Genomic DNA, 18202 nt, shown 5'->3' on the forward strand with positions numbered 1-18202 from the left:
AACATTAATTATGTCTCAAGAAAAAGAACTACAATACTTAAAAGAAAAAGAAAAACTAAAAGAAGAAGTAAAAGAATTCGAGAAAATAAAAGGTAAGAAAAGAAAAATATGGATAATTGAAGAAGAATGGAGAAAACGAGTTTATAAATATGAATAATACTGAAAACCAAATAAAAGATATTTGGAACGAAATATTTATAAAAGAAAGTTTAAACGCTTTATTGAAAAAGATGGAAGAAAATCAAGAAATTAATAGAAAAATAAGCAAGGAGGAAATAGCAGCATTATGGAATATGTCAGAAATCCCAATCTTTAAACAAATATTAGATAAGTTAACCTTGATACAAAATAGTTTAGAACAAAATAAAGAAAAGAAAATAATTAAAGACGAAACAGAAGAACCATAAATAGTACCTATAACGGTAATAGGAAGAACTAAAGAACCTATATTAATGGATATAAGCAAATCGAAACCTAAAATGACTATAGGGGTTAAAAGAGCAATAAATGATTTAGCAGAACTTCATAAATCAGGAAAATTCTAGAAAAATGTCTATAACAGAACATAGTGCTATAACATTTCTTAAAAAATATGGAAAGAAAGACAAAAATATGAACCTATAAAACAAGAAATGAGAAAAGATGAATTACAAGAATTAAGAAAAGAAAATGCTAAATTAAAAACTAAAACCAATATAGAATGGTTAAATAAATATAAATTTTATAAAAGAAAATATAAAACCCAAAAGAAAGAATTAAAAGAAACAAAGTTAGAAGTAATAAATGTATTAAAAGAAATATATATTTTAAAAAATGAGATAAATCAATTAAAGATAGAATTAAAAGCAAAGGAAATTATTAAGTCTGACGATAGTGATCCAGAAACGAATAAAGAACAAGGTGAGAGTAGTAATACAAGTGAATCAGATAGTAATCTAGGAGAAGAAGGATTAAATTATTTAGAAGAATCAGATAATGAGGAAAAGGAAATAATAATAAAAGAAAATAAAGAAATATTAGAAGCCCTTGGAAAAACCGTAAATGCAATTATAACAAATGAAGAAAAAAGCGAGGAAAGTGATATAGAAGAAAGAGAAACTTCGCATAAACAAACAAATTATGAAACCGAATCAGATAATATAATAGATGAAGATGCATACCCAGAAGAAGAAATAGAAGATCATATAATAACTAAAAATAATATTAAGATACCAGGAAATATACCTATAGGACAACATAATGAAGTACAAGATTTCATAGGATCGATAAATCAGGGAATAAATATAAATGGATATTTTCTAGATTTAGACAATGTCTACGATGATCAAGAAATAAGTAGAAGAATAAAAGATTGGAATTTAGGGATGTATATAGCCTTAATGAATTCAAAAAATATAGAAGATCTGGATTATGTTTTTGAATTAATATCAAAAACAATAGTAGGAAAGGCAGCATTTTGGTTAGAAGATATTATTTATGAATTAAAGGAACAAGTAAGAACGTATGCTGGAAGCTGGAAAGATACGTTAAACGCATTTGATATATTATTAAAAAGAGAATTTCTAGGAGAAAGATGGTTTGTAACTCAAGAAAATATAACAATAGAAAGAAAATTAGAGATAACAATGTATCTAAATAATATGAAATGTTGTAGGATTAGTAAATTACCAGAATATACTATAAGTTTTACTAAATTCTTTTATGAAGCTAAGTTTTTACCTAATAAAAGCTTAGTATATCAACAACTGTATTACGATCATTTACCTTCACCTTATAATACCGAAATAACTAAAGAATATAATAATCTAGAACCTAAGAAAAATACATTAGGAGAAAGAATTAGATTATTAAGAGCATATTTAACTCGAAAATGTGAGGAATATAGAATTCAACAGAGAATTAAAAAAGATAAAAAACAAGGATTAAGAGAAATCTGTAATTTCACAGAGAAAAAATTAATATTTGGATGTGATAATCAAAATTATAAAACTAGAAAGAAATATAGGAAATGTGGCGCCCTCCAAACCCGGTTCAGAAGTTTGGGGTCCACAACACAAACACAATATATCAAACTGTATAAGAAATATTATTTATAATGACCCTGCTTCACAAAACCATGGATCGCAACAGGTTAAAGTATAAAAAGAAGCCACAACCTTAACTTTTATTACAACGTACCAAATCCCAACTAATTTAACTTACAATTGATAATAAAATCATTCTTACAATTTGACTCTCTCTATACCGCATGAAGCTTCTGCTAGCTTGATTCAACTCCCTGGAACCTTAGCCCGCACTTTGGACTGAGGAACTTCACTATCATTCACATTCTTTTCAACTGTAAAATATATAAAAGATTCGCAAGGGTGAGCTAACTAGCTCAGCAAGTCATAATAGTGATAACTGAGTTTAAACAATGATCAATTGATATGATTCAAAGGAATCAAGTTGCTTTTTAACTCATCATTAGAATTGGATATTCATTTTAAGTTTTAAAAACCAAGGTTAGGCTGCTGATCAGTCACGCACTAACCCCGAGCAAGCACACAGCACTGCTCTAATTACTGGATCCAAGGCACACATTGGCCTAACTTGACCATTGGTATGGTCTGACCACGAATCTGGTCCACATATATAAAAACTATCCAATCCTAAAGCAGTTCAATATGATAACAATATGATTCAATAAAATAAGATCATAATCGATGATGGTTAAACATTTGCATAAACATAAGAAAACTCATGGATATCTCAAGGGTATATCAAGGTATGTATAAGAAACGGTTTTCAGTTTGTACAAGGGTCAGGTATCAAACCAGTAATGATTTTTCAGGATATGGTTCTTTGATGTTACTAAGAATGATTGGGGTATAAAAGTTTTTATGTTTTCAAACCATTTTCTTCTGGTGTTTGGTAGTTAAACATTTGGGAAATAGTATCATATTTGTGTGGTTTGGTGTCTGAGGATCAACAAAGGAAGGTTAACAAAGAACAAGGCTTACGACTCAAGATCAAGAAAAATCAGGGATTCAAGGGTAAATAGTTAATGCACTTGCAATGTAAACAAGAGTTATTTTGAATAATAACGACATGTTATGAAACAGTTCGAAAACATTGGTAATATATATCTTGAAGCAAAGTTCAGAAATACTTGCCTTACAAGGCTTTATAACTATTACTGATCAATTCTGGACCAACTCTGCCGCTTAGGCTTTTACGTCCAACCACTATGTCACTCTGGATTCGACCTTGACACTCAGGTCTTCCTGTTGAAACTCTACTGAACTCGTCAATTGACCACTAGGTTATCTTTAGTCCATCGTCCACTTTCAGGTTCTCGATCATAACCTACAGGGTCGAAATGCCCTACTTAGACGTCTAGGTATGCTTGACATATCCTCGATACTAATTCTTACCCAACGATATTCAAACTCGACTCATAATTATTCATATTAGAATAACACAGAACATAATTAGGGTTTATATTCTCGAAATCGATCCAGTGTTCATTTTTAGAAAATACGTATACTCGTCATTTTACGAAATTAGGGTTACTGTGTTTTGGCCAAAACATACAACACAACATACAATCAGGTTCTGTATAAACATACGTATATGTATTTACTTATACTCGCTCGACGTCCCGATAATCCTCGGATACGCTTCCCGTATTTCCGTAGTTTGATTTTCCGGAAATCGGACAGCGTCCCTTTTGTTTATCGGACTACCCGTCGAAACATCATCGACGTCAATAACACAAATCACAATCCAATTCGAACCACGACAACCAGTTATAACTTACAAATTCCAATCACCGATACAATTTAGTTATTAATTATTATTACTCGCATGTTTATATTTTTATTTGTAGGACTCAGAAATGATTCATCATTGTCCACCGTCGGCTCGCCGAGGCTCATCGCCGACGGCGGCAAAATTTTCGGGGCACCCAATTATTCGGGTTCCAACACAAAAATTCCACCAATTAATTCAGTTAAAACCAATCGCACAAAATTATTTATATCATGAATCGTAGTCATAATTCCCTGCAATTAAAATAATTACACGGATTAATTCAAATTACTGAACCAGAATACAACCAACAGAACAAGGTAACAGAACAGGGTTACACGCGCACAACGCGCCACAACACGAACATCGCAAAGCTACCAAGAACACAGGGACGGCCGGAAAGTTCAAAGCCACGCACCCAAACTTCACCCACATAGACACACACATACACGAACTGTATACACACATCAATACACATACATACAATCACGTATGTATACATATACATATAACAACATAGATGAATCGATTAGCAATTGAAACAAAAAGGCTGGAAGTAGTTACCGAAACACAGGCGGCATAAGGAGTAATAAGAAGGAACGACAACAAGAAAAGAAAGGAAAGACCGAGAGAGATTGATAATAGAGAGAGCGGAGAGATAGTAGAGTGAGAGAGAGAGGACGAGAGATTGAGAGACTACAGATTGATGTTTACCATCTCCAACGACTTACTCCTCTGTTTCGTTTAATTACACGGCACGTGTCCCGTTTAATGGACACATGTCGTGTCCTGGCTGATTACGAACCGATTCGTATCATTTTAATCGATTTTAACGGTAAAATATGCGAATAATTATTACCCAAACCATACCTAAAATAATCCTAAAATTTTCTAAAAAAAATCCCGAAACTAATGAAATAGAATTTTTATAATTTTTAAAATATTTTTGAAATGTAACTCGTATCCCCATTTCGAAATTAACGAATCGATCTGTATTTTAAATGAATTCAGAAATTTATGAAAATAGTCTTAAGATGTTACAAATATCCCAAAGTAAATAAAAACATAAATTTTGAAATTTTAAAACAATTTCTGAAGCGTGATTTATACCCGCTTTTTAACAATTAACGAAACAACGCGTAGGTAAAATTAATCCCGAAAATTTCCAAAATAATTTTAAAATTATCAGAATATTCCAAACTTAAATAAATATAAGTTTCATAATTTTTGAAGAATTTTAGAATTAAATATGGATTTTACCATTAAACATACTCAGAAAATCATTTAAAGATAAATAATTAATGAAATATTGATTTCTCAATTTTATAAAATCCTAAAAATAATTATTGTAATTATAAAATCATAAAAATAATTTTTGAAACATTCCCAATATTTATGCAAATAAATTTGCACCAAATCCACTTTGGAAAATAAAAACAATCCAATACGACTCCATAATTAATCACACGAACAACCCGGTATATTATAAATTACACCTATACAATAATCAACCAACACAGAGCGGTCAAAACCAATACACATATTTTATTTTAATAATTTCCGTAATAATCACATATTTAAATAATTCAAAAACACACGAGTCGTTATATCCTTCCCCCCTTAAAAGGATTCTGTCCTCAGAATCTGGTCTAATTAATTAAGTGAGGATATTTGTCAAGCATATCTGACTCAAATTTCTAAGTAGACCCTTCTACTCGAAGGTTCAAAAGTACTCATAATAGGTATGCACTCATTTCCAAGGACTTGCCTTTAACGATCAAGAATTTGGATTGATCACTATATGCAGAACAACTTAGACAAGAGCCCCATTGGCTTCTTGATCAATTACTTAGTTTAAACCCAATACTTATCACTTTAATATTGACAAGTAAAATACATTAGGTATGCACACTGGAGTGACGGTCATATCATTTTATGAACAACTTTATCTATATGTATCAATACCTCGAATGGTTTACTAATTTTAGGACTTAGCTTGTCCCTTTGACTCAAACTTATCCAATCTCTTTCAAGACGATATTTTTACTAACACTACTGGTCCTATTTCTATACTCATACTTTCTCTCAATACAATTTCATTTTCTTTCTTTGTCTACTCCGAGCTGCTTCAACTAATAGCACTACGCTCTTGGCGTGCCGATTTAACTTAGGATTTAACAATTTAGGATTTAACAACTTTCTTTCTCCCATTTTATTCTAATAGAAATGGGAATCTACACTTGCATTCACACGAAGCTTGATACAGGGGCATTCCAAAACTGACATTGCTGATAAATGATCATTCCAGTGTTTCCTTAAAACTTCACCTCTCAACATATCTTACATTTCCTAAATCATTTCCGTACTTTGACTCTCCACATAAGGATGTTAGACGGTGCTCGTTTTTAACTTGGTTTCTAAACGTTTAAGCATCTCTTATTCTTTTTCATCAATTAAGGCTGAAAAGTAGTCTCATATATTCACGTATTATCACCTTTAAGTATTTAAACTCCAGATTCCACTCTTTCCAATTCGTCTATTAGCTCCTCGGTGGTCTTAATTACATCCAATCTTCTCTGCCGGCATAATGCATCTGTTACCATACAGTTTTACTTAGGTAGTTGTTAATGGATTAATTCAGAATCTCTTGTTAACCCTAGTCAAAATTTCATTCTTGAAGACTCAACGCATAGTTACTTTCCTTCTGATCCTTGGAGAGAAATTCTTGGGCATTCCACACAGACTTTCTCATTCTTTGAGTAGCTGAGGATGTTATCAATAAATACAGTTTGCTTATCCAAGCACTCCTTATACACCACGTTCCTTAATTCCTTATAATTACCTGATGCACTCGTCATTTCACATAATATCACCCGAGCTCGCAATGCTCTTAACTCACCTTAATCGTAATCTCTGAAATTTTCTTAGGTTGGATCTTAAGTTATTCCTCGAGATATAATAGATTGCTTGAATTAGGTCTCGTAGGAAATTAATTCTTTAGAGGGGTCACTTATTCTTATTCGTTGTTTTGTTAAACTCCCACTTCACGATTCGCCTCTTGTAAAGTCACTTCCTGGATCTGCTTTATCCACTAGGCGTTCCAATATTTCATTTTTAACTCTTTGACCTATCCAACACCTCCTGATCTATCTTGAAATTTCCTTTTTATACTTGGTTATCACTATTTTTCTTTAAATTTCCATATATCTTGACATCTCTTCAATAACTTAAATACTTAATATTGTGAATTCCCTGTGGGATCTCATTTCTTAATTCTTCTACTTGTAGCATCCAAGTGCTGGAAGAAAATCTGGAGATATCGTGATCGTTCTCCTGGGCGTATAAATTTCTGTTTTCTAACTACTAACATCGTGATCCATTATTTTCTCTTGACATCTTATTTTTCCCTTCACAACTTCAACTGAAAGGTTACACTATCCATCTTCTTCCTTTTGGATTATGAACTTTAGCTTTCAATTCCAACTTTCAGAATTCTATAGTTAATTCCTCTGGTATAGTTTCTATGTCCGTTATTACTTTCCTCTATCATTGCTTTTCCTCGTGAACACATACTTCAACCTCTTATGGCCCGTATAGATCTTACATCTTTCTCCATACATATCATGTTTCCCAAATCCTTCAAAACGAATATTATTACTGTTAATCCCAAATTATGGGTAGGATACTTCTGCTCATAAGGTTTCGGTTGTCTGGATGCATATACAATAACTCTATTGTGCTGCATCAACACACATCCTATTTCCTAATGAGAAGCATTACTATACACTACCAAACCTCCTTGATACTTTTAAAATGATAAAACAGGTACTGTAACCATTCTTTCACTTAACTCTGTAAAACTTTCTTTACCCTTCTTTAATTCATATAAACTTCTTACTTTTGTGAGTATTTTTGGTCTCTTTTCATTCATAGTAACTTTAACTTCTGCTGAATCTCTTTTGATCTTTTCTACATTGACTATTTATGCTAAGAACTATATTTCATACAACTTCTTTCTTCTCCAACTTCCCAGTTGTCATTAAATGCTTCGCATGGTCCTCCGTTGACTTTAAGTATCACAACTATAGCTTACTCGAATATTCCTTAAAGGTGCTGTCCATCTAGTTCAAATATTACTGGTATATTGGTTAATATAGATGACAATATGAGAACAGTACTTAGTTATGAAAATTATCCTTGATACATCCATAGGTTTAATCTTCAATTAGTGAAATATCAAGTCTTAAATCAGTCTTATAAAAGTACTTTGCTTCCTTCGTTTGATCAACCAAATCATTGAGTCAAGGTAACAGATACTTGCTCTTGATAGTAAACTTGTTGAGCTCTTGCTAGTCGACGCATAATCACATACTTCCATCTTTCTTATTAACATTTAATACCGGTGCACCTTATGGGGTACCCTAGGTCTAATCGTTCTTCTTCTAGCATTTCTTGAATTCACTTTGCTAACTCCTTCACTTTAACTGACGCCATTCTGTGCGGAGCCTTGGACACTGGCTTCATTTCAGGTGCTAAATCAGTCACGAACTCAATTTCTATATCCGAAGGAAATGTTGATAACTCATCCAAAACATATCTTGAAATTCCTTAATTACTATAAAAATCTTCATACTTTGTTTGCTTCCGACTTTTATGTATTCCATATTCACCATAATGTTCATATCTTGATCACCGTAATTATCATTAACAAATTCGTTACCTTCTTTTATCTTCTGAACCTCCTCACCTTCTCATTTGGCATCCTCAGAATTATCTTTTCGTCACGACGGTCTGTCTGGACATCACACTTTAGTAATCAATCCATTCTTTAGAATAATATCAAATCCTCTTACCTTCCAGGATATCAATTCTACACAACTTATTGCCAAGAATTTCAATTTCACCATTGGTACTCACTTACTTTAACAACTACACGTTCTTGACTTGCTAGTCCTTTAATCACAATCTTATCAATTCAACAGGGTAATTCATCTCATCTACAAAACCTTGAGAGATAAACAATTAAGTTTCTCTCACATCTTTTAATACTTTAACACATAAGGTATTCACCTTGATTATCCATATCATCACATCCGTATTCCGTACAACATATTTCACCGGAAAATCGCGTATTCTCGTTCTCGAAAACATATTCCTTATTGGAGTAGATTCCCTTGATTCTTAGTGGATTCTTCACTGGGACTAGTAATTTGTAATCCTCGCCAGGTGCCCTTATTTCCTTCCCATGCATAAAACGTAGATGGAATTTCGTCAACTTAAATCAGGATACGTTGATTTCTGCTTGAAAACCTCTTGCAAAGAACGACAATACAACGAAGCAACTAGAAGGATTCACAATTCAACAAAATTGAAAGTTGAAAAGAAAGAAGAAACAAGGATTTGAATATGAATGAGACAACCATATTGGTACTTAAGATGGCCAGTCTTTCATACCATATGGCATACAGCACATGATTAGGTGGCGTCCCACCCGACTCTTCGTCATTCTGACAAAGTGTCTCACCATAACACTGTTTGTCCCAATCAGAAAGCAAAATTTGAGGGAAGCCAATAAATTTGAAAGGAATGAAATATCTTTCTTTTTGATATCATCATAAAGAATTAAGAAAAGAAGTTCATACATTTTTAGGAATTAAAAAGGAATATACGCTGTAATGTTGAGGACGAGAATGATACCGTTGGTCACCATCCACATTTCACCTGTATTAATCTTTCGAGCTTGCTCGATCATTTCCCAATTATATCATATAACAACTTTAGAAGTATGCTAAAATGTCTTCACAACTAAGCATTATGGTAGATTCTTTCGTGTCAAGTCTCGCGTCTGTAACGTCACACCTACACGTATAATACTTTAACAATTCGATCATAATGGCGTTCTTATCTGATAACTTCGGGCTTCCTCTTTTAATTTAGAATAACCATGAACCATACGATATAACGATCCTTTTGTTAACAATATTCTTCTTTTAGAGAGGTTTGGAAATCTTTTCAATCTTTTCGATCACGCTCCGGCTTCTGTTGAATCAATAAATTCTTTGAACTCTGATAGTCCTAGTAATTGAATGTATAGTTACTCCGTACGCTGATTATGCTGTAAATTTTATCAAACAATACTTGCACCTTACTGTTAGGAATAATCAATTTCTTCATAATCGCAGGTTACTTCGTTCTTGGAATTAGCAATACTAGGTCTAAAACAGCATCTTTCCAGGTAATCCAAGCTTTCTAACAAACAAGAAACTCAAGTAGTAACTCGACAACCAATGTTTAAAAATCATTTTATTCAAAAAAGCTTTTAGAAATTTGTAAAGGAATTTTTTTTTTTTTTGAAAATTTGTCTAAAGAGTTTGAAAAATCACAAACCTGGTTGTCCTTACTATATGAGTTGGTTGTTGTCCTTCCGACCTATAACGAAGTACCATATTAAAGAAACAATCACCTAAAAGTTCGTTCACTCCAATTTACCTTTTCTCCTTCATCGTGTCCACTTACCTTTCTTAATCGACGAAACTTCAATTGTTGTCGCACATTATCTTATTCGTAGTTTCACATCAAAGCTCCCATACTGGTGATACTCCCGACATTATCGTTACAGTAGTTAAATAGAACAGACTATCCAATAGTCCACAAGTCTATTTCATAGAACAAAGTTTACCCGTATCACATCACATCACTACTTTATATATCGCAGTTATCATATCATCATCATTTAATTTCACAAAAATCCCAGGTTTATACTTTTCTCTCTTACTCATTCAAAATTCATCTAGTTCATCCCATACTTATTCACGGGTGGCTTAGTCACTAAGGGCTTCTTTTAACCCAATAACAGCTATCCTATGAAACACTTAAATCTCCTTTCTAAACTTCGTCTCACCTCTATTTATAACTCAAGCGCTCACCATTTACGGTAGCTCTCGAATCCATCCTTGTAGGTACAATTGCTTCATAGGACAAGTTCTAAACTGGGGGTATAGAACAGGATGTAGGATAGATTAAAGAGATACGCTCACAGCCGAATGTCCAGTGAAACAAGAATAAACAGATGGAGGTTCTTGAATAGGTAGTCTCATATCAAGAGGTAGAAAAGTAGCGTATAATAACTTGAAGAAGTGCAATCGTTATAACAGAAGGTAGTACCATTAATGCTGGTGGAGGAACAACCATTAATGCTGGTGGAGGAACAAGGTACAAATCCAATCTGAAAGAAGATGACGATCCTCGAACGGAAAGCTCTAAACGATCGAATGACATCAGGAAATCAGGATCTGCCATTGCCTTTGTCTGGAAATCACGTCACAAGCTGAGAATCCTGAATCGCAATACGAACTATGTCGAGACCTACTATACCATCACACTCAATCTCACAACATCTTATCTTTCTACTTCCTATTCCTAATCCTAACCCTCTACCCAATCCCGACAATCTAGGCTTGTTTCAGTGACTTATAACCTGTAGCTCTGATACGAACCTGTGGCGCCCTCCAAACCCGGGTCAGAAGTTTGGGGTCCACAACACAAATACAATATATTAACCTGTATAAGAAATATTATTTATAATGACCCTGCTTCACAAAACCATGGATCGCAACAGGTTAAAGTATGAAAACAAGCCACAACCCTAACTTTTATTACAACGTACCAAATCCCAACTAATTTAACTTACAATTGATAATAAAATCATTCTTACAATCTGACTCTCTCTATACCACATGAAGCTTCTGCTAGCTTGATTCAACTCCCTGGAACCTTAGCCCGCACTTTGGACTGAGAAACTTCACTATCATCCATATTCTTTTCAACTGTAAAATATATAAAAGATTTGCAAGGGTGAGCTAACTAGCTCAGCAAGTCAGAATAGTGATAACTGAGGTTAAACAATGATCAATTGATATGATTCAAAGGAATCCAGTTGCTTTTTAACTCATCATTAGAATTGGATATTCATTTTTAAGTTTTAAAAACCAAGGTTAGGCTGCTGATCAGTCACGCACTAACCCCGAGCAAGCACACAACACTGCTCTAATTACTGGATCCAAGGCACACATTGGCCTAACTTGACCATTGGTATGGTCTGACCACGAATCTGGTCCACATATATAAAAACTATCCAATCCTAAAGCAGTTCAATATGATAACAATATGATTCAATAAAATAAGATCATAATCGATGATGGTTAAACATTTACATAAAACATAAGAAAACTCATGGATATCTCAAGGGTATATCAGGGTATGTATAAGAAACGGTTTTCAGTTTGTACAAGGGTCAGGTATCAAACCAGTAATGATTTTTCAGGATATGGTTCTTTGATGTTACTAAGAATGATTGGGGTATAAAAGTTTTTGTGTTTTCAAACCATTTTCTTATGGTGTTTGGTGTTTGGTAGTTAAACATTTGGGAAATAGTATCATATTTGTGTGGTTTGGTGTCTAAGGATCTACAAAGGAAGGTTTACAAAGAATAAGGCTTACGGCTCAAGATCAAGAAAAATCAGGGATTCAAGGGTAAATAGTTAATGCACTTGCAATGTAAACAAGTGTTATTTTGAATAATAGCGACATGTTATGAAACAGTTCAAATACATTGGTAATATCTATCTTGAAGCAAAGTTCAGAAATACTTGCCTTACAAGGCTTTATAACTATTACTGATCAATTCTGGACCAACTCTGCCGCTTAGGCTTTTACGTCCAACCACTATGTCACTCTGGATTCGACCTTGACACTCAGGTCTTCCTGTTGAAACTCTACTGAACTCGTCAATTGATCACTAGGTTATCTTTAGTCCATCGTCCACTTTCAGGTTCTCGATCATAACCTACAGGGTCGAAATGCCCTACATTAGACGTCTAGGTATGCTTGACATATCCTCGATACTAATTCTTACCCAACGATATTCAAACCCGACTCATAATTATTCATATTAGAATAACACAAAACACAATTATGGTTCATATTCTCGAAATCGATCCAGTGTTCATTTTTAGAAAATACGTATACTCGTCATTTTAAGAAATTAGGGTTACTGTGTTTTGGCCAAAATATACAACACAACATTCAGGTTATGTATAAACATACGTATATGTATTTACTTATACTCGCTCGACGTCCTGATAATCCTCGGATACGCTTCCCGTATTTCCGTAGTTTGATTTTCCGGAAATCGGACAGCGTCCCCTTTGTTTATCGGACTACCCGTCGAAACATCATCGACGTCAATAACACAAATCACAATCCAATTCGAACCACGACAACCAGTTATAACTTACAAATTCCAATCACCGATACAATTTAGTTATTAATTATTATTACTCGCATGTTTATATTTTTATTTGTAGGACTCAGAAATGATTCATCATTGTCCACCGTCGGCTCGCCGAGGCTCATCACCGACGGTGACAAAATTTTCGGGGCACCCAATTATTCGGGTTCCAACACAAAAATTCCACCAATTAATTCAGTTAAAACCAATCGCACAAAATTATTTATATCATGAATCGTAGTCATAATTCCCTGCAATTAAAATAATTACACGGATTAATTCAAATTACTGAACCGGAATACAACCAACAGAACAAGGTAACAGAACAGGGTTACACGCGCACAACACGCCACAACACGAACATCGCAAAGCTACCAAGAACACAGGGACGGCCGGAAAGTTCAAAGCCACGCACCCAAACTTCACCCACATAGACACACACATACACGAACTGTATACACACATCAATACACATACATACAATCACGTATGTATACATATACATATAACAACATAGATGAATCGATTAGCAATCAAAACAAAAAGGCTGGAAGTAGTTACCGAAACACAAGCGGCATAAGGAGTAATAAGAAGGAACGACAACAAGAAAAGAAAGGAAAGACCGAGAGAGATTGATAATAGAGAGAGCAGAGAGAGAGTAGAGTGAGAGAGAGAGAGGACAAGAGATGAGAGATTGAGAGACTACAGATTGATGTTTACCATCTCCAATGACTCACTCCTCTGTTTTGTTTAATTACTCGACACGTGTCCCGTTTAATGGACACGTGTCGTGTCCTGGCTGATTACGAACCGATTCGTATCATTTTAATTGATTTTAACGGTAAAATTTGCGAATAATTATTACCCAAACCGTACCTAAAATAATCCTAAAATTTTCTAAAAAAAATCCCGAAACTAATGAAATAGAATTTTTATAATTTTTTAAACATTTTTGAAATGTAACTCGTATCCCCATTTCGAAATTAACAAATCGAGCTGTATTTTAAATAAATTCAGAAATTTACGAAAACAGTCTTAAGATGTTACAAATATCCCAAAGTAAATAAAAACGTAAATTTTGAAATTTTAAAACAATTTTTGAAGCGCGATTTATACCCGCTTTTTAACAATTAACGATACATCGGGCAGGTAAAATTAATCCCGAAAATTTCCAAAATAATTTGAAAATTCTCAGAATATTCCAAACTTAAATAAATATAAGTTTCATAATTTTTGAAGAATTTTAGAATTAAATATGGATTTTACCATTAAATATACTCAGAAAATCATTTAAAGATAAATAATTAATGAAATATTGATTTCTCAATTTTATAAAATCCTAAAAATAATTATTGTAATTATAAAATCATAAAAATATTTTTTGAAACATTTCCAATATTTATGCAAATAAATTTGCACCAAATCCACTTTGGAAAATAAAAACAATCCAATACGACTTCATAATTAATCACACGAACAACCCGGTATATTATAAATTACACCTATACAATAATCAACCAACACAGAGCGGTCAAAACCAATTCACATATTTTATTTTAATAATTTCCGTAATAATCACATATTTAAATAATTCAAAAACACACGAGTCGTTATAGGAAATATAGAAAAACAGATTATAATAATCAAAATAAATATTATTAAAAACAAAATAAAACCTATAGACCTTATAAACCATTTAATTGAAAATTTAAAAGAAGAAAATTTAAAAAATATAGAAATACTCGTGAAAATAAAAAGAGATTTAGATATAAGAGAAAGTTTAGAAAAAGAAATAAAACAAAAATAGCAGATTGTAAATGTTGGAACTGTAATGAAAAAGGACATTATCCAAATAAGTGTCCTAAATGATAAGTGACATTTTATAACACTTAGAATGTCTTAAAATGGCTTAAATTGGTGTCTTGAAATCAAGTATTTTGTGTATTTGATGCGTTTTTCTAGTGTTTATGCATTTCAGGGTATTAGTTGCATTTCGGGGGAGGAATCATCAAGAATAAGCCTTGGCATGTGTTCACCATTGCGAGAGGAAAGGAATGGGCAGATTACGGCGAAGAAACGGAGCAAACCTGGATTTTTTCCAGTAGAGGCCTGCGCGCCCGCGCAGCAATGCTGAGCGGCCGCGCAGCAACCTGCGCGCCCGCGCAGCTATGCTGAGCGGCCGCGTAGGGTCGGGGAAAAAGATAAATTATTTTAGACTTCTACTTCTGTTTGGCTTCCAACTTCTATGTAATCTGAGTTTTATGGGACTATTATATAGGTAGATTTGAGACGTTTTCACAGAGAGTATTAAGGGGATTATGTTTTAGATTGTGTTTTACACAAGAAGCGAAGGAGATAAGGAAGAAGACCGATTTAGCACACCGCAACAAAGAGGAAGCATATTTTCTTGTGATTCTTGTTTCGTTGTAACGTTGGATGCTAGTTTTCTTGCTTTGACTTATTTACTCTTGTGACGTACTCTGTTTTAATATAATTAGTTTAGTTATTATTTTCTTGTGTTTGTTTATCATGATTTCATATGAACCCATGATGGCGATAAGTTCTATTATGGGCTAATCGTGATCATGGGGTTGCAACGGATTTATTATGGAATTCTTTAGTTAATTGTTTAATACTTTAGTGTGTGATGATTGCATGATATCTAGTATTGGTTGTGCGTATTCGTCTTATGTGCGTCGCGAACATATAAGATAGGGTGTTAATCTCTTGTGAAGCGACGGTGGATCTTGAGATTTAGAACTTGCCATGCTAGCATAGGTTCATGTACGTTGTGCATGATTAGTGGGTAACTCTAACAGTTTTATTTGCCCTATGTAATCAAAAGGAATAACTTGAGCTTAAATCGTTGTGTTGTCAATTTCTGTAGACATATAGGAACTCAATATAATTGATGACTATTCAACTTCTATCTTAATTGTGGATGCTTGGTAGAATGGTATTAGTACAATGAAAGTTGGCTTTTATCAGTTTCGTGTTATTCGATTAATATCATCACTGTCACATGCTAAAGGTAATAACAATGGCTATAGAAGGAAGTAATAATGAAGTTGTGATCTCATGAGTGTTTTATTATTGATAAATTGAAGTGTTAGTTAAGTGGTTAATTAAGTAGTTAATTATAGTTAATATTTAATCAACAATTTTAAGTGTTATTATCTTAACATTGAGAAGTAATCATACATTGGTGAGTGAGTTTAATTAGACAATAATTTAGTCTGAGTCTCGGAGGGAATGAACTAGAAAATATTCTATATTACTTGCGAACGCGTATACTTGCGTGAATATTAGCGCGTGTTTTCGCCCTAACAAGTTTTTGGCACCGCTGCCGGGGACTCGGCGTATTTGTTTAGTTTATGTATTTACCATCATTGGTAATTAGGACTCAGTGATTAGGACGTAGTAGTTACTTACTCTTTTCGGTTGTGTTTCAGGTACTTTAGCAAGCGTTTATGCAAACTCGTTCTCGTGCTCGCAAGAGGACTTTAGATACAGCTGAGGAGACAGACGAAGTTCTTGATATTCCGGAGAAGTTAGATTTTGAGGATTCGGATTCAGGAACTGAGCAGAAAGAACCAGTAAACATGGGAGATCGTATTGTTCAAGCTGATCCAGCTCTTATGGATTTTTCTCGGCCTAAAATTGATGACATTCAGTCAAGCATCCTTCATCCGGCTATTCAAGCTAACACCTTTGAAATCAAGCCGGGCACTATTCAGATGGTGCAGAATTCTGTTTCTTTTGGAGGAGCGGCAACTGAAGACCCCAACATGCACATAAAGAATTTTGTCGAGATCTGCAGCACTTTTAAGTATAATGGCGTGACTGATGAGGCTATCAAGTTGAGGCTTTTCCCATTCTCACTGAGGGATAAGGCTAAAGACTGGTTACATTCTGAACCAGCTGGGTCCATCACTACATGGCAAGATCTTGCGCAAAAGTTTCTGGTGAAGTTTTATCCAATGGCAAAGACTGCTGCTATGAGGAGTGCTCTTACTCAGTTTGCGCAGCAACCTACAGAATCTATGTGCGAGGCTTGGGAACGCTACAAGGAAATGTTGAGAAAATGTCCACATCATGGAATGCCGGATTGGATGGTGATCACTGGTTTCTATAATGGTTTGGGGGCCCAATCTCGGCCCATGCTCGATGCAGCAGCTGGAGGAGCCTTATGGGCTAAAAGCTATACTGAGGCGTATAATCTTATAGAGATGATGGCTGCAAATGAGCATCAAAACCCAACTAAGAGGATGACGTCAGGCAAGGTAGCAGGTATTCTGGAAGTTGATGCAACCACTGCTATTGCAGCCCAGCTCCAAGCGCTATCAATGAAGGTTGATTCTCTGGCTACGTATGGAGTTAATCAAATAGCTATGGTTTGTGAGCTTTGTGCAGGTTCTCATGCTACGGATCAGTGTTCTCTTGTCAACGAATCTGTTCAGTATGTGAATAATTATCAGCGACAACAGCAGCCTGTGCCAGCGACCTATCATCCTAATAACAGAAATCATCCAAATTTCAGCTGGGGGAATAATCAGAATGTTATTCAGCCACCATATCAGCAAGGAGTGAGTAAACAGTTTAACCCACCTGGATTCCAGCAACCACAGCAGTATGCTACAAGGCAATCATATCCTCAACAGGGAAGTACACCTGCACCCACTAGTGCTGATTTTGAGGAACTTAAGCTGTTGTGCAAGAGTCAGGCGGTTTCTATCAAGACCTTGGAAAATCAAATCGGTCAATTAGCCAATGTAGTGCTCAATCGTCAACCTGGCACTCTTCCCAGTGACACGGAAGTACCAGGCAGGAAGGAAGCTAAAGAGCAAGTCAAGGCTATTACCTTAAGGTCTGGAAAAGTGGCTGATGCTGAAAAGGCAAAGGAAGTCGAAGCTGAAGTTAGAGATGAAGAATCTAAGCAAAAGGAGAAAGCGGCGGAACCAAGGAAGACTACTGTTGAACACACTCTGCCTGAGGCTAATACAGGGGAGAAACAGCTCTATCCTCCACCACCTTTTCCTAAGAGATTGCAGCAACAAAAGCTGGATAGACAGTTCGGGAAGTTTCTGGATGTGTTCAAGAAACTTCACATCAATATACCTT

At 34.5% G+C, this 18202-nt stretch overlaps 1 non-coding gene across 1 annotated transcript; it reads right to left on the reverse strand.

The window, feature by feature from the left end:
- Positions 1 to 17076: 17076 nt before the first annotated feature.
- Positions 17077 to 17183, reverse strand: LOC141679641 (small nucleolar RNA R71). Its single transcript, XR_012558149.1, has one exon. It is a non-coding gene; the product is annotated as a small nucleolar RNA R71 (small nucleolar RNA).
- Between the last annotated feature and the right edge of the window lie 1019 nt (positions 17184 to 18202).

The sequence above is a fragment of the Apium graveolens genome, chromosome 1 (genome assembly GCF_009905375.1).
Source record: "Apium graveolens cultivar Ventura chromosome 1, ASM990537v1, whole genome shotgun sequence".
In the NCBI taxonomy this organism is placed as follows: Eukaryota; Viridiplantae; Streptophyta; class Magnoliopsida; order Apiales; family Apiaceae; genus Apium; species Apium graveolens.